Raw genomic sequence first — 21554 nt, 5'->3', positions numbered from 1 at the left:
CTGATCCTAAGTCACTACTTGCATTGACACCTTTGGTCTCCTAATGTGTAAAGGTGCTTGGCTGGTCATGTGCAGTTTTTTTCTGATGGCAGATGAGGGACAAAGGGTAGATATCACAGCCCACCTTTTAAGTTTTTTTCCCCTCCCATGTGGGTTTAAGGGGCACCTGGGTCCCTTGTACCAATTAAAGCTCAGGTCATGTACTGCAGGTAACGGGATGCTCAACACTCCCTAGGCAGAGGAAAGGGCCATGTTCCTGTCAGACAGGATCCATCCTGGGCTCGTGGATTTCAGCTGGGCTTCTGTCTTGGGGTACCCAGCTGAAACGGAGGGGCAGGAGAGCAGATTTTTGTCCCAGGTAAGTGGAGTTAGAGTTGCAGCCTAAGTTCTTTTACATGCACAGTGGGCTGTTCAGGTCCTTCTTCCTCCTGCCCCAGTTCCCTGTGCCTCCCTCCAAGCAGGTCCTGAAAGTCACCCCCTCCAGAGCAGGAGAACCAGCTGATGAACTTCAGGTATGAATATGGGCCTCCGTGGATCCCAGCTGATTCTTCTATCATGCCACCTTCAAGACCCTTTCTTCACCTGTAGTCCATGAACCCCTTGATCACCTTCAAGGGGGTCTGTGAACCAGGCACAAAAACGTCAATTGCCAATGCAATAAAGTAAGATTGATTTATGGGGGTCCATAGCTTTCATCAGACTCTCAGAGGGATCCATGACCCCAAAAGATTAAGAACACTGATTGAAAATGTTTGGCAACCCTCCAGCTGGTCTGCTTTTTCATCTCCTGTAAGTGTCTAGCAGTCCTTGGACCATAAAATGCATCAGCTGTGTACAACTATTGTGTTACCGCCACAAATAGACTGAAAGGCAAGATAGGCATATTTTAAATCAATTAGTGTTTACTGTTAGCCTTTAACTGTTCATGGATCTGATCAAACTTTGGGGAAAGATAGCTCTGTGGAAGAGCACTTCTGCTTTACAGGCAAAAATTCTAGGTCAAATCCCAGATATCTTCTGTTAAAAGGAGCAGGTGATGTGAAAGACCCCTTCCAGAAGAGACCCTATAAAGCTGGTGCCAGTCAGTGCAGCAGGTAACACACTGGGCCAGTGATCTCTGCAGCTTCCTGTATCTGTGTGCATACGGACATATACGGAACTGGGAGCTGTAGGGCATTTTTCCCCTGGAAGGTGAGCCTGGCTTGCTCTGGTTTTTGGAAAGCAGTGGCTGACAAACTAATCTGGAAATCAAACATTGCATCAGTTGATTCTCTCTTCTTCTTTCCCTCTGCTTCAGGTAGGCTGCCTGGTTTTTAATGTTTAAAGCTTGCATGTAAATCATTTAGTTTTTTCCAATTAATTTTAAAATAGTTGAAAATCTTTTCTGCCGTGGTGGGTGGATACATTTTTTGTGAAAGGCACAACTCTACTTCTGTTGCAAGCAAACTCAGCTAGCTGATGGTACGTTGAAGAAATCACAGTGAGTGCTCTTCCCCAGCAGGATCATTCTTAAATTATCTACATCTGTCTACACCAGTGTTTAACGAATACTTATGGTCTGTAAAGTTGCCCAAGAAATTGCCTTGCAAATAAAAATCTAAGTGTGGTGCATGTAGCTTTTGCAAAACAACATTATTTTAATGTAGATATTGCCTCATGGAGTTTCTAAGGAAGGTCATGTGCTAAACTGGCAAACTGATTACCCAAAATAATACCTAAAATGAGATTACTCTTACATAATGACTTCTTTTTTTAATGAAAGGAAACACAACTGGGGAAAAACAAAATTGAAGGTTACTCCTTTTTTGTTTCTTTAAATCATTGTTGGAACCACTTATTTATTACACTGGTAATCAAGGCTGTGGAATAAACATTACCCTTTGCAGGAATTGTTCCCCAAATGTGTTGTATTAAATAGCAAAGGTATATCATAAAAGGAAGAGTTGATGGGACATACTGGTTCTTTTTCTCAAACATCCTGGTTCAGTGTGCAACCCAAACCTATGCATGTTTACTTGGAAGTAAGTCCTCTCAGTTCAGTGGGTCTTACTGCTAAATCAGTGGAGTTGCAGCTTTAAAGTAATAAATGCTCACTGGATCAGGTGCTAGCCAGAGCTTGTTGTGTGCCATCTCCCACCAGTCCTAGCCAGCATAGCCAAGGGTGAGGCATGGTGGGAGTTGGAGTCCACAAACACCTGCTGTGCTACAGGGTTAGCCACCCCAGCTTAAATCTCTCCCACAAATACCTATAGGGCTTATAACCCTGATTGGATCATGCTCTGTTTTATTATAACATGATTTGTTTGAAACAGAAACAAGGAGACATAAAAGCCCTCCTTTATTATTTGACTTCTATACCGCCCTTTCTCCCAGCAGGAGCCCAAGGCCGCAATGCCTCTTGAGGCATTGCATGTAAGAGTAAACATGCAGGGAATGCAGTAGGAGTTCTTCCAAGCTACACGGAAATTCTTCCAAGCTACACAGGAAGTGGATTGGACTGTGAAAGTATTGTGTTTGTAGTTTTACACATTTGTAAGGCAGTACAATATCTCAGAGAGGAGGTCAGGTCTCCTGCTCCCCTGGTGCATTCACTAGAGCTGCCCAATTTCTCTGCTTTTAAAAGTTTGATAGAAATATCTGTGGGCTATAGGTATGTTCTTAAACCGCAAGGTTTTTTTGCCTATTAGTGAATATTTATATGATTGATGACACAGATGTGAACTGTGATCACACAGAGCAGAGGTGGGGAACTTTTTCAGCCCAGCAGGCCACATCTTTCTCCCTTTTTCCGATGGGCCAACTTTGACAGGTGGGTGGGGCCACTCACCTGTCAGTCATCTGATGCCATGACATTAGGTGAGTGATAGGTGGGTGATCTTGCCCATCTGTCGAAGTCAACCTGCAGGGTGGGGGGGAAGGGTCTGCTTTGCCAAGACGTTCCCTGCAGAATGCATTGGCAAAGCAACATCAAGCAGTGACTTCAGCTGTTGGACAGGGGAGCATGATTTCAAGGAAATAGTCTTGACAGCCAGTTTGAATCCCCTGCAAACCATGACTAGCCCGTGAGCTGCAGGTTCCCCACCCTGGACATAGTGGATTTCAAGTGTCTGCCAGCAAGACAGCAAGAATTGGACACTAGCTACCGGCATGTCCCAGAGACTTTACCTACATCAGGCGGCCGCCACGGCCACCTCTCACGGTGGAGAGCGCCGAGCTGGGCTGGACGCAGAGGCAGGCGGGAGCCGGAGACTGGCGGGTCGGGTGTTGCAGCCTGACCTTGGAAGACGACATTGCTGTGATAATCTTTTGGCTTCTGAGGAGTGGGAGGCGCCCCTGCGGCGGCTGTCATTTTGCCATGCGGCCTCTGTTTGTTTTGCCTGTTATCAGTCACGTTTACACCCTGGCTCCTCTGCCTTGGCTTCCTTGAGAACTGCCCTGTTGGTTTTGATTTCGAGGGGCCTGTTGTCCCTCCCCTCTCTTTCTTGGAGTTGCTGGATGTTAAGATCAGGGAGGATGTTGCTTTACATCTTGCAAATGAACTATTGCCACACTGGTTCGATGCTTACACCAGGAACCTCCATCGGTAGTTACACCTCTGGATTATACAGGAGAGAAGCCCTATTATTTTTGGAACTTGTTGCTTTTATGTTATTGTTAGTTTTTATTGTTAGTCTCTTAATGTTTTGATGTTTACATGTTCTGCTTTGTACATCGCTTAGAGTGGCTGACAATTCAGCCAGATAAGCGACTAATAAGTTGAATAAATAAATACATAAATAAATAAGATATAAAGATCTATAACTCAGATGCAGGTTTTTGCATCATAGTGGCACTATGGCACCTTGGATCCATTATTTTTTGGGGTCACAAGGTGCTGTTTAAATGTTTTTGTTTAAATAAATACATTTTTAGAGTTGGTGCAGATATAAGAAAGAGCTCACAGAGCTTCAGTCAGAGCAGCTGACTGTTAAACCACTCTGGCCATTGGAGCTCTGTCAGGGGAATAGGAGTCTCCTCACAACTCTCAGCACCCTTCACCAACTACACTTCCCAGGATTCTTTGGGGGAAGCCAGGACTGTCTAAAGTGAAATAAAGGTCTGGTGTGGGTGTGGCCCCCTGATTAGCCAAGCCAAGCAGCTGTGAGCCTGGCTTTTAGAACACTAACATTTGGTTCCTACTGAGTATGCCTGGGCTTATCATTGACTCCAATGCTAAATTTCTTAAATTAATTAAAAATCAGCCAGGCATGTTTTTAGCTTTTAAACTGCAGAAGATCAGAGGTCAGAGTATCGGGCAAGGTCTGGAATAGGACTACAGGTACTCTGTGAACATGGCTGTTTTTTAATTCAAGTCAAGTCAAGTCAATTTATTGTACTAGCCAAAGGCCATGACAAATACATTAAAAAAGTAAAAAATACAGAGGTATGTAGAAGTATACAGAGAACAAATTGCTGTTGCAACCAATAATATAAAAGAATTTCAGAGTTACCATCAACGAGCTCAGTTTAAGACTCTGAATCTCCCAAACAATTTGTGGCAATTTTATCTAGTTCTTTCTTTCTAATCTTTTTTGCAGCAAGTGCAAAAACAGCCACTTTGTATGTCACGTAACCATTAGTTTTGCTCAGGAGGAATTGTACTGATTCTACAAGGGCATTGAGACACAGAGGTTTCAAGAATCTCTCTCTTGGGTGCCCGTACAGAGGGCAAATTAACATATAATGAACAATGTTCTCCACCTGACATTGGTCGCAAATACACAATTTTCAAATGGCACCTTTTTGTAGCGTCCATCTAGTACTGCAGTTGGTATGACTTGGAAACGTAGTTCCATAAAAGCATATCTTAGGGAAACAGACATTAATTTGGTCAAATAACTGGCTCTAAAATGTTCAGTTTTCACAGAAGAGAACCATGGAGAAAATCTGGAGAGCTTAATTAATTGTAAGTTCCTTCTAGTATCTATCCAGAAAAGCCAGTCCCTTAAATGGCTGGTTTTTAATTAACTTCAACAAATTATGAGAACTCTGACAGAAAAATTCCAACAGGAGTCTGGGTTTCATTTCTTTGTTTTTACCCTTTGAACTCTTGATGCTCTCTGACTATTTTGTGTATCACCATGAAAATTTAGAGGGTTGTTATGCAAGTGTTTCTGAGTTCAGGACTATAGGTTTTGTAAGGTTTTGTTTTGAATTGAGCTTATGGGAAGCATCAGAATGGCATGGGTATTTTCAATTTAACATTGTGGTACGCAAAAAAGCCATGCTGGCTATAGCATACAGCCACTCTTGTGGCTATATAACATTGTTACTGTGCCATCCTGATAATCAGCTAATGATTGTGTTTGAATGTTGAAGAAGAATGACACCCCCCCCCCCGGTAATGGTGTAAGTAAAGTGTGTGCGTATGTATATGTAAAGGCTGGTGTAAAGTCTATTGTGTGTATCTTTCTCACACACACACACAAGTTTTGCAGTTTGGAGCAAACAGAGACTGAAGAAAAAAGAGAGCAAGCAAACAAGTTGAGAGTAAGATGAAGGGTTGAAACATTTTGGGAGTAAAGAGCCACCACTTTGCTGCCTGAGGCAAAGGAGAAGATTGTGGTCCCTGAAATTCTATGTACAAAAGCTGTTGACTGGCAGTTTAACCTTAGTTAACACCAGCTGCCTCCATCGCCCTTGAGAGCAGCAGACTTGCTTTGGTAGTGCAAGGCAGGCTACTGCACAGACAGCAACTCCAGACCCTTGCCTCCATTCCTTTCCCTCACATCTGCAGCTCTGCCCAGTAGTAAGGCCAGCCCTAAGGGCCTCCCGCTAGGGATCTGAGGAGAAGTAGCAGCTCTGCTTCTCTTTATCTCCACTTGTGATCTATTTATATTTCTAAATATTTTTTGTCCTTAAAACTTCTCACTACTTGGGGAAGTGGGGAACATGTATCCACACCGTCTGTAAGCATAAGCAGCCTTCACCATTGTTCGCTAGCTCAACTTTCAATACAAAATGGACTCTATAGTCACATAGCAGAAGACAGTTACCATAATTTGACACTATAATTCTCACACTATTTTAAATGAAGATATTCAATTTTACCAAAAAATAAAATGAGAATGATGCATTGAAAAAGACAGTTGTCTTCTGATTGTCCAGCCAAAAGAAATACAATTCAGTTTTTGTGATCTGAAGTTATCTGGGTTTCTAATTTTATTTTAAGGCCTAACTAAAATAAAGCTGCCGGCCCACTTCCATCCCACATGTTCTCCCTGGTAATGTTTATCAAAAGAAATGTATTACATGATGCCATCAATATGCAGAAGACACCCAACTCTATTTCTTTGTTTCGTCTGAACTGGGAGTGGCAGTTGAGGTATTAGACTGGATGCAGTGATAGGCTGGATGTGGGCCAATAAACTGCAACTGAATCCTGAAAAGACATTTTCTGTGGCTGTCCCTAAATTGAAGAATTCCCTCCCAACAGAGGCGCACCTGCCACATTTGCTGTACAACTTTCAGTGAATGCTAAAAACGCACATCTTTACCCTGGCCTTTGGCACTTGAGATATATGGTTTCAGAACCCACTCTATTCCTGTGATTGTTATTTGTTTTAATTGTTTTTAATACTGAATTTTAAACTGCTGTAACCCATCCTGGGACTCGCTGGTGAAGGGCAGGTGGTGGTGGTGGTGGTGGTGGTGGTAGTAGTAAATATCCAGTATTTTCAAGGTGACTGGCCACTTGCCAGGGGAGGGTATGGAGAGAAGCTCTATTAGTAGGTATCAGAATATCTTTTTTTTTTTAAAAACTAGCTCCATTTTTACTTCTTGGTTACCTTTCTGTTGGCATACGAAGCCAGACTGGTTATCACATAGAAAACATACATGATAGCATCTGACTCTGCTTGAAACTGTAATATTGTCTATCAGGAACAGAAATTTCCTCCACAAAGACAGAACAAATTCTTGCATCTTCTTCCATGTCCCTTTTGTCCTTAATGCATCTAAGTATGCGTTGTATCTGTAGAGCGTGTTTTGACTTATTTGCATAAGCCATGCCCTGAAAGGCATGCTCCATTCCATGCAGATATTTGGAGATGGGAATAGATGGTGGCTATAAACCCATCTCCACATTTATATATTGTTCCTCCATGGCTCAGACCTGGTCTTTCTCCAGCTGTGTTGTCCACAAAATGTGCCACCTACAAGCATTCGCCTTGAATTGCCTCATCATGGCACAGTCTTACCTTCAAATATCCTCCAAGTTTAAAGCATGGCTTCCATGTTGTGGGGTTTTTTTTACTGATTTGTTCTGTTTTGTTTTTATTTATTTATTTTTGCTGACTGTTACGTTATGATGCGGGAATCACCTTATTTTATAGTTAGTTACTGCAAATGTTATTTGTTATTTAATTTTGAGAACTGTATTATTCTATTGATGTATTATGTTTTATTGATGTATTATGTTCGTGTTTTTTTGTAAGCCGCCTTGAGGGCCTTTGGGCCATAAGGCGGGGTATAAATTTAATAAATAAATAAAAAAATAAAAATGTTCATTAGACTCTATGGGGGAGAGAGTCAATTTTAGTGAATGTTAATCTTGGAACAAAATTTTCAAGCACTGAATTTAAGAACTGTCTTGCTTGGATAAGTTCCATGCTCCACAAAAGGCTAGCCAGATGCTTCAGGGGAGCTCACAATGTTCTGTGTTTCCACACCCTCCAGCAAAAGCAGCTCATGATGGGGACTAGGAGCAGGGAAATGTAGAATGCTATGACATCAGGAAATAGGTTAGTTTGAGTTGATATTATGGAGGGAAAAGGGAAAGAGCTGCATCTAGTTTCACCCTTCATTTTCTGTTTCAGAGCAAAATACTAATCCCAGAATGTGTTCCAATTCCTGAACAGAATATGGGTGCCTCCAGACTGTCACTATTTTATGGGAGAGGATTCAAATGCAGACTGGAACTTCAGCTTTGCGTACTTAAAGTGGATTAAAGCTCTCTATCATCCTAGTGCAACAATTCCACTTTGTAGAAAATTGGACTTTTTTCATCTTCTGCCTTCCTGTCAATGCACAAAGTCTTTTGCTAAAAGTTACCCAAAAATGTGGTTGTGATGAGATCATCTGTCACCCAGTTCTTTGAATGTCACATTCAAACAAAGATTTTATATCTATGCATCTAAAGTAATTATTCAAAGAGCCATCTAAAAAGAGATGCAAAATATGACATTCTAGCTAGCCTTCTGATTCAACTGCCAACACCCACGTATTCGCCACATAGTTCTTGGCTCCTATACTACTAATTACTGTGCCAAATTGTGTTGTGCAGTCTTGAATTGGATAATCAGAGTTAGAGCAGAGCAGTTTATTTTCAGTCCCTGATTCTTTAATATTTGTTCACCTGGCGTACACGTGCAAGAAGTGCAAGCTCATGGCACTGTTGGAAGAAAAAGTGAGAGGCCTGGAAGGGCGGGTGGCCACAATGAGGACTATTATTTATTTATTTATTTATTTTTTACTCCGCCCTTTTTCCAAAGCTGGAACTCAGGACGGCTTACAAATAAAAAACGAATACATATAGGAGTATAAGAGAAGATGAAGAGTTCTTAGACAGAATGATGGAACAACAGCAGCAAAGAGAAGTGGAGATGGAATAACAACATGTGGTAGCAGAAGAGGAGACTGATTTGGAGAGGAACAACAAAGTGGAGGAAACTCAGTGGGAAAGGGTGACAGGAGCAGAAGAGCTAGAAGACACCCTCCACCAATGGAGCTATGGAACTGCTTTCAACCAATCGAGGATGAGACTGGAGGACAGCCTGTGGTGGAAGAATTACAGGAGACCCTGTGCGACAACGAGCAAGAGGCTGAAGCTCTATCAAGCAGGGGCAATGAAACCACGCCCCACAACAAGAAGAGAAGAGTACTGGTAGTGGGAGACTCCCTACTGCGTGGGATTGAAACCCAAGTATGCAGAGAACATCCGTGGACTTGCCAGGTATGCTGTCTACCAGGAGGACGGATTAGAGATGTGACGGAAGGGTTGCCATCACTCATCAAGCCCACTGACAGGTATCCCTTTCTCCTCATCCATGTGGGAACAAATGATACTGCCAAACAAAGCTATAAAGAAATCACATCAGACTTTGAAGCTCTGGGAAGGAAACTCAAGGGCTTTGGGGCCCAGATAGTTTTTTCATCCATCCTTCCAGTACTTAGAAGAGGAGTAGAAAGGGAAAGAAAAATATTCTATGTGAATCAATGGCTACGAAGGTGGTGCCGACGTGAGAGATTTGGATTCTGGGACCACGGGCTATGCTTCCTGGAATATGGACTGCTGGCAAGTGATGGGTTGCATCTCACAAGGACTGGGAAGAATGTGTTTGGCCACAGCATGGAGAAGTTCATCAGGAGGGTTTTAAACTGAATCCGAAGGGGGAGGGAGACGTAAACTTGGTGGTAACGACTGATGAAGGCTTCTGCACAGTAACGGGACCAGAGAGATCAGCTGTAATAGAGATAGTAACAATCCTCAGAAAAATGTAGTAAGGAAGCCAAGCCATAAATCACATGGTTTTCGATGTCTGTATACTAATGCGCAGAGCATGGTAACAAGCAGGATGAATTTGAACTCTTAATACAGGAGGGTAATTATGACTTGATAGGTATAACTGAAACTTGGTGGGATGACTCCCATGACTGGAATATGGCAATTGAAGGATATAACTTGTTCAAAAAGGACAGAAGGAAGGGAAAGGAGAAGGAAGGAATAGATAGGGAGGCAGAGTCGTGATATATGTTAAAAATATATATCCCTGCACAGAATACAGGAAGATGAGCTTGGTAGCTCCACTGAGGGTATCTGGATTAAAATTAATAGGGCAAGTAATAAAAGGAATGTGGTGCTTGGAGTATTACTGACCACCTAATCAAGGAGAAGACGAGGATGTAACTTTTGAAAAGCAAATTGCCAGTGTTTTGAGGAGGCATGATGTAGTAGTAATGGGGGGCTTCAATTACCTCGATATCTGTTGGGAGACAAATTCTGCCAAACATGTCCCCTCCAATAAATTTCTGACTTGTGTTGGAGATAACTTTCTCCTACAGAAAGTGGAGGAAGCAACCAGAGGATCAGCTATCCTGGACTTGATTCTAACCAATAGAGATGATTTGGTGGATGAAGTGGCAGTTACGGGAATTCTGGGGGAAAGTGACCACAATATACATGAATTCTTGATTTTAACAGAAGCAAAAGCTGAGAGTAGCCATAGGCGCACCCTGGACTTCAGGAAAGCTGATTTTAATAAACTCAGAACAATTGTAAGTACAGTTCCATGGCAAGCGACCCTAATGAGAAAAGGAGTCCAAGATGGGTGGGAGTTTCTAAAAAAGGAAATTCTAAAAGCGCAATGGCAAGCAATTCCAACAAGGAAAAAAGGGGGAAACAGCAAAAGAAGCCAATGTGGCTTCACAAAAAGCTTAGAGCTGACCTGAAAACAAAAAAGGACACATACAGGAAGTGGAAAGAAGGCCAGGCCACAAAGGAAGGGATGGTGTCAGGAAGGCTAAAGCTGAAAATGAGCTGAGGTTAGCGAGAGATGCTAAAAGCAACAAAAAAGCGTTCTTCATGTACGTCCATAGTAAAAGACAGAGAAAAGAAACGCTGGCACAGCTACTCAATGAGGATGGCAAAATGATAACAGATGACAAAGAAAAGGCAGAAGTCCTCAATTCCTACTTTGGCTCAGTCTTCTCCCAAAAGAGGGTCTATGACCCACCCAGGAAACATGAAGTAGAAGGGGTAGGATTAGAGTTTGAGATTGACAGATAAACGGTCAAGGAATACCTAATTACTTTGAACGAGTTCAAATCAACAGGGCCTGATAAACTGCATCCTAGAGTATTGAAGGAACTGGCTGAAGCACTCTCAGAACCACTGTCTATTATCTTTGCGAAATCATGGCAGACTGGTGAGGTGCCGGATGACTGGAGGAGAGCTAATGTTGTCCCTATGTTCAAAAAGGGCAAAAAGGAGGAACCAGGGAACTACAGACCAGTCAGCCTAACATCAATCCCTGGAAAAACTCTGGAGCAGATTATAAAGCAGTCAATCTGTAATTACCTTGAAAACATTGCAGTGATTATTAGGAGCCAACATGGATTTATGAAGAACAAATCCTGCCAAACGAATCTTATCTCGTTTTTTGATTGGGTAACCTCCCTTGTAGACTGTGGGAATGTATATATCTCGACTTCAGCAAAGCTTTTGACAAAGTGCCCCACGATATTCTGATTAGCAAGCTAGCTAAATGTGGGCTGGATGGAACAACTATCAGGTGGATCCACAGTTGGCTCCAGAATCGTACTCATTAATCAGTGCTTATCAAAGGTTCCTTCTCAAACTAAATGGAAGTAACGAGTGGGGTACCACAGGGCTTGGTCCTGGGCCCAGTGCTCTTCAACATTTTTATTAACGACTTGGATGAGGAGGTATACAAAGTTGGGGGGCATAGCTAATACCGTGGAAGACAGAAAGAAAATTCAAAGGGACCTTGATAGGTTGGAGCATTGGGCTGAAAACAACAGAATGAAATTCAACAGGGAGAAATGCAAAGTTCTACACTTAGGAAAAAGAAACCAAATGCCCAGTTATAAGATGGGGGATACTTGGCTTAGCAGTACGACATGTGAGAAGGATCTTGGAATTGTCATTGATCACAAGCTGAATATGAGCCAACAGTGCGATGTGGCTGCAAAAAAGGCAAACGCTATATTAAGCTGCATTAACAGTAGTTTCCAAATCATGTGAAGTATTGGTTCCCCTCTATTCAGCATTGGTTAGGCCTCATCTTGAGTACTGCGTCCAGTTCTGGTCTCCACACTTCAAGAAGGATGCAGACAAAGTGGAACAGGTTCAGAGGAGGGAAACAAGGATGAACAGAGGACTGAAAGCAAAGCCCTATGAAGAGAGACTGAAAGAACTAGACATGTTTAAGAGGGGAGATATGATAGCACTTTTCCAGTACATGAAAGGTTGCCACAGAGAGGAGGACCGGGATCTCTTCTCAATCCTCCCAGAGTACAGGACACGGAGAAATGGGCTCAAGTTGCAGCAAGTCCAATTTTGACTGGACATCAGGAAAAACTTCTTTGTTGAGCACTCTGAGGACAAAGTCATTCACCTCCATAATGAGCTATGTACCATGACTGATGCATCTCCAATTGAGGTTTTGAATGCTCCATCAAGCCAGGTTTTGTGGGATCAGTTTTAGTTTTTACAGCCTGATGATACTGACAATGTGCTTGTGGGTATGTGCCCAGTGATGTGCCCTCTCAACTTTTGTCCTTCACAGCTGAGTAAAGCTAGCTGGGTGGGGGACGACTTTAGGGAGTCTAGGGTATGGTGAATGCTTCTTTGCATGAGGGGGTAGTGCCTACCACCTTGAAGGAGGTAGTAGTGTGGCCACTCCTGAAAAAAACAACACCTTGAACTGATGGTACTCAACAATTACTATCCAGTGCCAAATTCTGCCCCATTTTGGGTCAAGGTAGTCAAGAGTCATTGCGGTGCCGTTGTCATTGCTTGGAGGAAAGTGATTATCTACACCCATTCCAATCTGGGTTCTGGAACTGAATCTGCCTTGGTCACCCTGTTGGATAACCTTTATCAGGAGAGGAGCAGTGGGAGTGTGACCTTGCTGCTCCTGCTTGATCTCTCATTGACTGTTGATACCATCAACCATGCTATCCTCCTGGTCCACCTACAGGACATGGATATTGGGGACACTATTCTGCAGTGGTTCTGGCCATCTCCAGGGACATTTCCAGAAGACAGTATTGGATGAGTGGCTCTTGAGCTATGCAATGCTGCAGAGCAGTATATTCTCTCCAGTGCTATTTACCATCTATATGAAGCTGTTGGGAGTGATCACCAGGAGAACTGGAGTGAGGTGTCGTAAGTATTCTATTTATCTCTAACATCTGTATCGGGAATGGCTGAGAAGATCCTGGACTACCACTGGATGCAGTGGTGGGCTGAATGAGGGCTGTACTGAGTCTGAATACTGCCAAGACAGAGGCTCTGAATGGTTCCTGGATCCAGTGAGTTGCCTGCCCTGGATGGACTGTCACTGTCCACAAAGCATCAGGTGCATAGTATGGGCTACTTCTGGATCCAGCTCTGTCACTGGAGGTGCAGGTGTCCTCAATGGCTAGGAATGCCTTTTACCAGCTTCAGCTGGTGAAACAGCTATGGACGTTCCTGGATTAGGATAGCTTGGCCACAGTTGTCCGTGCACTGGTAACCTGAAGGCTGGATTACTGCAATGTGCTCTATGTGAGTCTACCCTTGAGGTTGGTCCGGAGGTTGCAGCTAGTGCAGAATGTGGTAACTAGATTGCTTGTGGGAGCAAACTACTGCCAGCATATAGCGCCCTGTTTGTGGGATTTGCACTGACTGCTAATCTACTACCAGGACAAGTTCAAGGTTTTGATACTTAGGTCTTATACAGCTGAGGACCAGGTTACTCGAGAGACTGCCTTATCCCTTACCATTCCATACCCAATAGGTCACTGCATTCTGCAGGGGAGTTTTTCCTTGAAGCCCCCAAAATATCAGAAGCTCACTTCACAATAACTCAGAGAAGGGCTTTCAGTGTAGCCACCTCTCTTCTGTAGGACAGCATCTTTGTTAAGGCACAACAGATGCCCACTATCTGTACTTTCTGGAAACAGCTGGAGACATTTTTGTTTCAAGAAGCTTTCCCAGCTGGATGAAAAGTTCTCTGCCTTAGATGTTCATTTTGTATTGTTTTTAAACCTATCTTCAAGGAGTTCAGTTTAGTGTAGGGATGGGGCACCTGCAACCCTCCCTGCTTCTTCTTGCCTGAAACAGGTGATCCCAAAGATGGCTGCCTCAGCTTTGGCCAGTTACTTACTGCACCACAAGCCTCAGCAATCCCACTTCCAGCCAAGCATGCACTTGGATTTTTTAAATAAAGAAACAAATATTTATTATGTTTATAGAATCAGTTAAAGGTGTTATATAAGATATTGTTCTAAACCTAACCTGCCTACCTACCCACACTAAAACCAACCCACAATAACAGCCAAACCCCACTCACTAGTTGTCAACAGATCAAGCCCTATCCAAACCCTATCTATCTCATAAATCTTGTTGTTGTTGTTATGTGCCTCCAAGTCGACTACGACTTATGGCGACCCTATGAATCAGTGACCTCCAAGAGCATCTGTCATGAACCACCCTGTTCAGATCTTGTAAGTTCAGGTCTGTGGCTTCCTTTATGGAATCAATCCATCTCTTGTTTGGTCTTCCTCTTTTTCTACTTCCTTCTATTTTCCCCAGAATTATTGTCTTTTCTAGTGAATTATGTCTTCTCATTATGTGTCCAAAGTATGATAACCTCAATTTCATCATTTTAGCTTCTAGTGATAGTTCTGGTTTAATTTGTTCTAACACCCAATTATTTGTCTTTTTTGCAGACAATGGTATCTGCAAAGCTCTTCTCCAACACCACATTTCAAATGCGTTGATTTTTCTCTTACCAGCTTTTTTCACTGTCCGACTTTCACATCCATACATAAATCTAGCCCTGTCTAAATAGTAACTAAATAATAACTGTCACTTAACCACTTTTTAAAACCTATCACTCACTACCCCCTCCTTTGCAAACACTCCAGCCAATCGCCCTCAACTTTCTATTAACCCTATGATACCTAAACAGAAATTAACAGAAATAAACATTGTGATTTCATCACAGGAACTTGTTTGGCCCAGTGGGTCAGGTCTTTATCTCCCGCCATTCCCACAGGTCAAATTTGACAGATGAGCAGGACCCGCCCTGGGACCTTATGGTGAAGGACGGGTAAGAAATCAAATAAATCACCATCACCATTTTCAGTTTTTGTACTCTTTTAACAACTTTTAGCTGTTATTATGATAGGTTTGTAAATTGCATTGTGATACATATAAAAAGCAATTCATAAATTAATCAGAACATTCAGGAAATGTAAAAGCTGGTGGATAACTAATAATCCTGGGCGTATCTGCTCAGAAGTAAGCCACAATGAGTTGAGACATGTCTAGAAGACTGTGTATAAGGTTACAGCCGAAGTTCTGATCCACACATTAGTCCAGGAGTTTCAGATCAGGACACTTCATATCAGGACTCACAAAGATCGAGTTCCTCAAGCATCCCTCAAATGAACTCACTGAATACCAAATTTAGTATTCTGTATGCTTGGCTCAGAGTCAAACGTTCTATGTTGCACTCAGTATTCAGTGAAATTCAGTGGTTTGTTTCCTTTTGCTTTTCAGTCAAAATCCTAAGCACTTAAATGTTCCTGATAGCAAACAGTTTTCTGTCACTTATCTTGAATTAGCAACAGAATGAAATGCAGTAAGGCTGTATAATCTATCTGTATGCCAGCAGAAAAGGATTGTCATGAGCTGCACAATTAGATATAATAAAGTTATGGTCATGTGCCGCTAGTGAAGCCTGCAATAAATCTTTCAACAAGATAGTCATTATAATGTGGGCTGGCCTTCTACCACAATGTAAGCAAGAATTCTTTGGGTACACAAGAGCATGTTCTGTGCTCTGCGCTCTATTGCATTTGTTCGTTTAAGAAAAGAATTCTTTCTGGTTTTCATTGCTTGCTTCTTTTGCTCTGCATGTGCAGGTTTCATCGCTTGACGTGCATACTCTTTCTTTTAAGTATTGCACCTTATAATATGGTGGCTTAGGGGTGCCTGCTCCATGTAACAAATTGTTAGGACATATATATGCACTACAAAACGTACGTTGGGTTGGATCCAGACTTTAGTTATGTTGACTCACTGAAATCAATATGGGATTAGTCCTGGGTAACTTAGCAATTCTGTCTGACTGTTTTGTGTATTGCCATGAAAATTAGAGGGTTGTTAAGCAAGCGTTTCTGCGTTCAGGACTATAGGTTTTGTAAGGTTTTGTTTTGAAATGAGCTTATGAGGAACATTGGAATGGCATGGGGATATTTTCAATTTAACATTGCAGAATGCGAAAAATCCCTTGAACCACTGTTGTTCCTTCTATGGATGTAAGAGAGTGAGGTTAGAGGTAAATGAAATGCAAATAGAAAAAGAAAAAGAAAAGACAGTGATGATTGCCTAAATGCAATACCATACCAACTACAACAAGACTCCTATGAATGCTGAGAAAACTCAGCATTCCATAACCAGTCAGGGTTCCTAACCAAAACTAAAAGATCCTAGCAGCCAGTCAGCCAAAGTCACAGAAATCCCCATGCAGCACAACCTGACCCTGTAATTAGTGCAGAATGCTGTGGCACGATTGCTAACATGAGCAGCGGCATCACCAGCAGAAGTGCGGGGGGGGTGCGGACCTCCGGCGCGCACCCTCCCAGGTGCATGGACAGGGGTGGCTGGCCTTGCGTGTGCATGCACGCACTCACCACATGCTCCAGGGTGCTGGTGGAAGGCCCGTCCCGGCTTCACCGCCAGCAAGCGGGCGCCTGCTTTTGGTCTCGCCCGCCTGCCTCCGAGGAGGAGTTGGCTGCTCCGACGCTGACCTGGAGCGCTTCTCGGCTCCTTTGCCAGGCAACGGCGCAGGGCGGGTGGGTCTGGGTGTCACCCCCTCATGGTGTCACCCGGGTGCAGTCCGCACCCTCCGCACCCCAGTAGTGACGCCCCTGGACATGAGTGAGGCCCCATCAGCACATAATACTTCTGCTGTGAAATCTGCACTGGCTACCAGGCCAAGTTCAAAGTGTGCTTTCCATGTTACGGGTGCCACATAGTACTGCTCTTGTAAGAAATTGATCCTTTAGTGTGGCAGCACCTACACTTTGGAACTGCCTGCCTATTGACATTAGGCATGCTCCTTCAGTGTACTCATTTTGGCACCTGCTAAAAACATTTTTGTTTAGGGAAGCCTTCCCATTCATGTAGAAGCTACTATATTTTTATTTGTTTTTAAGTCATTGTTGGTTTTATTATTTTGAATGTTTTTAAATAGCTGTCTTTTAACTGTTTTTGCCAATAATTTTATTGTTTTAATTTCTTCTATAAACCGCTTTGAGGTTTTGAACAATAAAGCAGTATACAAATTTTGTAAATAAAATGCATAAATAAATTTCAGAGTCACTGTGGCCCTTGGGTCTCTTTCCTCTTTTGAATGGAATGGACTGCCTTCAAGTCGATCCCGACTTATGGCAACCCTATGATTAGGGTTTTCATGGTAAGCGGTATTCAGAGGGGGTTTACCATTGCCTTTCTCTGAGGCTGAGAGGCAGTGACTGGCCCAAGGTCACCCAGTGAGCTTCATGGCTGTGTGGGGATTCGAACCCTGGTCTCCCAGGTTGTAGTCCAACACCTTAACCACTACACCTCTTTTAGGCACAAAGGAATCTGCCTTGTACTGACTCAGGCCATTTGATACTATCTAGCTCAGTACTGATGACATGGACTAGCATTGGCTGTCCAGGATTCCAGGCAATAGTCTCTTCCAGAGATTGAATGTTGGACATTTGCATGCAAAGCGTGTGCCCTACAACCCTATTTTAAAAAGAATCTTTTAAGATTGTTCTTTTCAGTTCACTAAGGAATGCATTAAGGTATTCATTCTACTATAGTAGATCCACACCATGCATTTAATGCACATTCAACATATATTTGAAGCACATGAATCCCACCACAGCATCATGGGCACTGTACAGAAATACCCCGCATTAACGTACGCAATCGGTCCAGAGCAAGTACGTAAATCGAAAATGTACTTACAGTGAAGCATTACCTTTTCCTTTTATCTGCCATTAAATTGCAAAGCCAAACGTGTTTGAACGGGGAAACGGCAGCCGCCGGAGCCCTCCTAAGGAGAAGGGAAGGAAAGTAAAAAAAAACCAACACCGCCTGGAAAGAAATGAAGCTGGTGGCAACAGGCGAGAAGGCTCCCAGCCCAGGCTCGTCTCGGGGGAACGGCAGCCGCCAGAGCCCTCAGCAGGGCTGAGGAGGGAAGAGGTAAAAATTCCCCCAACAAACGCCCCAGACAAAACAAAACTGTGAGAGAGGGGAGGGAACGAGGAAAAGGGAATAATGGGTTCAGTCCCACACACTCAATCACTCATAAAACTTAGCTATAACGCTACACTAGTAAAATTAAAACAGTTAAGTGTCCGTTCTTGCGAAGTGAGCGTACGTAAACAGGGGAATGGTGCTACCGTAACTATGTCCATACTCGCAAGTGTCCGTAAATTGAAGGTCCGTATAGCGGGGTATTCCTGTAGTTTGTTAAGGGTGGTTGGAACCATAACTGTGAGGGGGAAATACACAACCCAGGATTCTTTGAGGGAAGTCATGTGCTTTAAATGCAAGTTGGATATGCTTTATATGTATTATGTGGATCTGCATTACTTCATAAACTTTGCTTGCGTATAAATCATTTTAATTAATTTAAAAAAAATAATCACAATCCTGACTTCACTTATCATAAAATAAGCTACAAAGTTTACTGGGTGACCATGGGCTACACACCATCTCTCAGCCTAATCTGCCCCTCAAGGTAAAAACAACAGAGGGGACCATGACCACCCCAAGGAAAGAAGGGCACACTTAAAATGTAGAGGCAATAGTAATTTGTAAATAATAATTTACAACCATAGTGTGAAATCAGATACATATCAAGACATAGTATGAAGAAATATTTATATAAGCATGAATGTCAAAGATGTTTATTATTTACACAACCTGTAAAGATATTTATAGTGCAATCCTATGCATGTTTACTCAGAAGCAAGTCCCAATGTATTCAATGAGGGTAACTCAGACAGGGAAGCATGCACAGGACTGCAATTAATAATAATAATAATAATAATAATAATAATAATAATAATAATAAATGTGTCACCTATCTGGCCAGTGGCCACTCTAGGCGACGTACATACAATAAATATGGCAGAATACAATACAAAAATACAGTGAAATATATAAATTATAAGAGCAAACAATACATAATAGGAGGCATTTAAAACAGAAGAATATTAAGCCTCCCCAGAAGTCCCGAAAGCCTGCTGAAAAAGCCAGGTCTTTAAGGCCTTGCGGAACATATTCAGGGAAGAGATGTGCCGAAGATCTTGTGGGAGGGAGTTCCAGAGGGTGGGGGCCGCCACTGAAAAGGCCTTCTCTCTATTATTATTATTGAAATATTCCATATACACATACACTGGAGATGTAAAAATACCCCCCCATATAATAGTCTGTTGTCAAAACCAGTTGGCCATTGCAGATATTAATTTCCTGCCAAATAAAAGCAGTGACATTTAAGTAAGCCCTGCCTAACTGCTTTAAAAAAAAGGATCAGTGGGGGAGAGAAAGATTTACAACACAATCATTTTCTATGTTCACTCAAAAGTCCCATTAATTTACAGCACAATCCTAACCATGTCTACTCAAAAGTAAGTCCTACTGAATTCAATGGGGTTAACTCCCAGGTATATGGAATTAGCATTGCAGCTTTACTCCCACAAAAGCTTCATATTGAGAAGGTTTTTAAAACAGGTTATGAATAAGAAATAAACTGCCCTCTTCAACAGTCCAGTAAAATTTAAACTTGTCTGACTCCTTAATTAGAAAAGTATAACACTGCAGCATGTACATTTTTAAAACTTATGTTCAAAAATTAGATAAAATGTATAATATGCCATTTTTGAAAGTAATTTAAAAAACTTGCATGTACATTTTTATTGTGTATGCCCACCAACATCCTGCTGTGATCTTCTGTTGTAGTGCAATGTTATGCATGTTTAGTCAGAAGCAAGTCCCAATCCTGTACAGAGAAAGTACTCTTTATACTGCTGAAAGCTATATATTTACTGAATTCCTGGTGTGAAAAGGAAACTGTTCTCAGAACTTGAAATGGATTTAGGTATTGGCTGGGGGTCAACAAATCTTGTCAATCACAACCATGACTTCACTTATTGCCTAAAAACCTGAAAGGGCAGGGATTAGAGCAGCCAGTTCTAACAGCAATTGTGTGGGGGTGACATTTTGGTTTATATCTTTTGAACCAAACCACCTAGAAACTTAATTTTTTTTAAAGAGTCTGGAGATTAAGGCAAATCACCTGGAGACCCGGAGATGACCCCCAGAAACCAGAGTCTCCAGGTGAAAACCGGAGACCTGGGAACCCTATTTGGCTCTGACTTTTTAGCCCAAAACCACATTTCATACTGACATAGCTTGCCTCTTTCTCACCCCTCAGGGGCTCTTGGTGACACAACAGTTAAAAATAAAACTCACGTAGTGCACAGCTTTTTTTCTTAACCCCAGTGACTTTCCAACTGTTTCCTTTCCCTTCCCTCTCCTATATGTTTTTTCAAACGGTAGAAGGATTTTGTGGGCAGAACTTTTGAATCCCACAAGGGCAAGACAACAAAACTGTTAAACAAGTGCAAATTAATCTAAAACTATAGAACATAAATTCAGACATACAAGAAAACAAAAGAAATATATATATTTTAATTCTAACTAGCATTTCAAGTCAGGTCAAACTTATTTTCCTTGTGACAAAAGGTCAAACTTTTATTGCTTGTGACCAAAGGCATATGCAAAAAAATCAAAACAGCCTCAAACAAATCACATTTGTAAACAGAAATACTGAAAATGATATGTATATGAGACACAGTGAATAAAAATAAGAATCAAGGCTATTAAACAAACAAAAGCAATAAAAAAGGGATAAGGAAAACAAGCAATAAAACAATGGACAAATATATAAATAATACAGTTATCAAATTAGGGCACGTTACCAAATCTTCCAAGCTACACAGGAAGTGGATTGGACTGTGAAAGACCAACCCAAATGGTGTTTGCATTTTGACCAATTTGTAGGGCAGTACAATATCTCAGAGAGGAGGTCAGGTCTCCTGCTCCCCTGGTGCATTCACTAGAGCTGCCCAACTTCCCACTTTTTAAACTTTGATAGAAAATCTGTAGGCTATAGGTACGTTCTTAAACCGCAAGGTTTTTTGCCTATTTGTGAATTTCTCTGCTTTTTAATCTGGGAGGTAAGAAATGGGATCCTGTGCAAGTTTGCTGAGAATGGATTGATCATTTACATGCTTATTGAATTCAGTGGGATTTACTCCCATGCAATCATGCTTCGGATAGGTGAAACTGACCACAGGGGATGGGGAGGGGGGGAGGAGGAGAAGGAGGGGGAGGGAGGGAAGGAAGGAAGGGCAGAGGGGAGGAGGGGGATGGGAGGAGGCAGGAGGGGGAGGGGAAGAGAAGGAGAGGTTTGATTATTTGCATGTTTATTGAGTTCAGTGGGATTTACTCCCATGCAATCATGCTTAAGATAGGTAAAATGTCTGGGGGGAGGGAGAGAGGGCTGGAGTGGGCAGGGGAGGAGAAAGAAGAAGAAAGAGGGGAGGGGACGAGGAAGGGAGAGAGGAAGGAGGGGAAACCCAGGTCTGATCATTTTCATGCTTATCGAGTTCAATGAGATTTACTCCTATGCAATCATGGTTAGGATAGGTAAAAT

General features: G+C 42.3%; 1 protein-coding gene across 2 annotated transcripts in view; it reads left to right on the top strand.

Annotated features, from left to right (window-relative positions):
* Positions 1-947: 947 nt before the first annotated feature.
* Positions 948-21554, top strand: part of SLC2A9 (solute carrier family 2 member 9) — a 168232-nt gene continuing 147625 nt past the window's right edge. For both annotated transcript variants that reach the window (XM_061583942.1, XM_061583943.1), the window contains exon 1: positions 948-1297. The gene's annotated coding sequence lies outside the window, so the exon portion shown is untranslated. The remainder of the gene's footprint in view (positions 1298-21554) is intronic.

This window comes from Rhineura floridana, chromosome 9 (genome assembly GCF_030035675.1).
Source record: "Rhineura floridana isolate rRhiFlo1 chromosome 9, rRhiFlo1.hap2, whole genome shotgun sequence".
NCBI lineage: Eukaryota > Metazoa > Chordata > Lepidosauria > Squamata > Rhineuridae > Rhineura > Rhineura floridana.
This window is presented reverse-complemented; position numbering and strand designations above follow the sequence as displayed.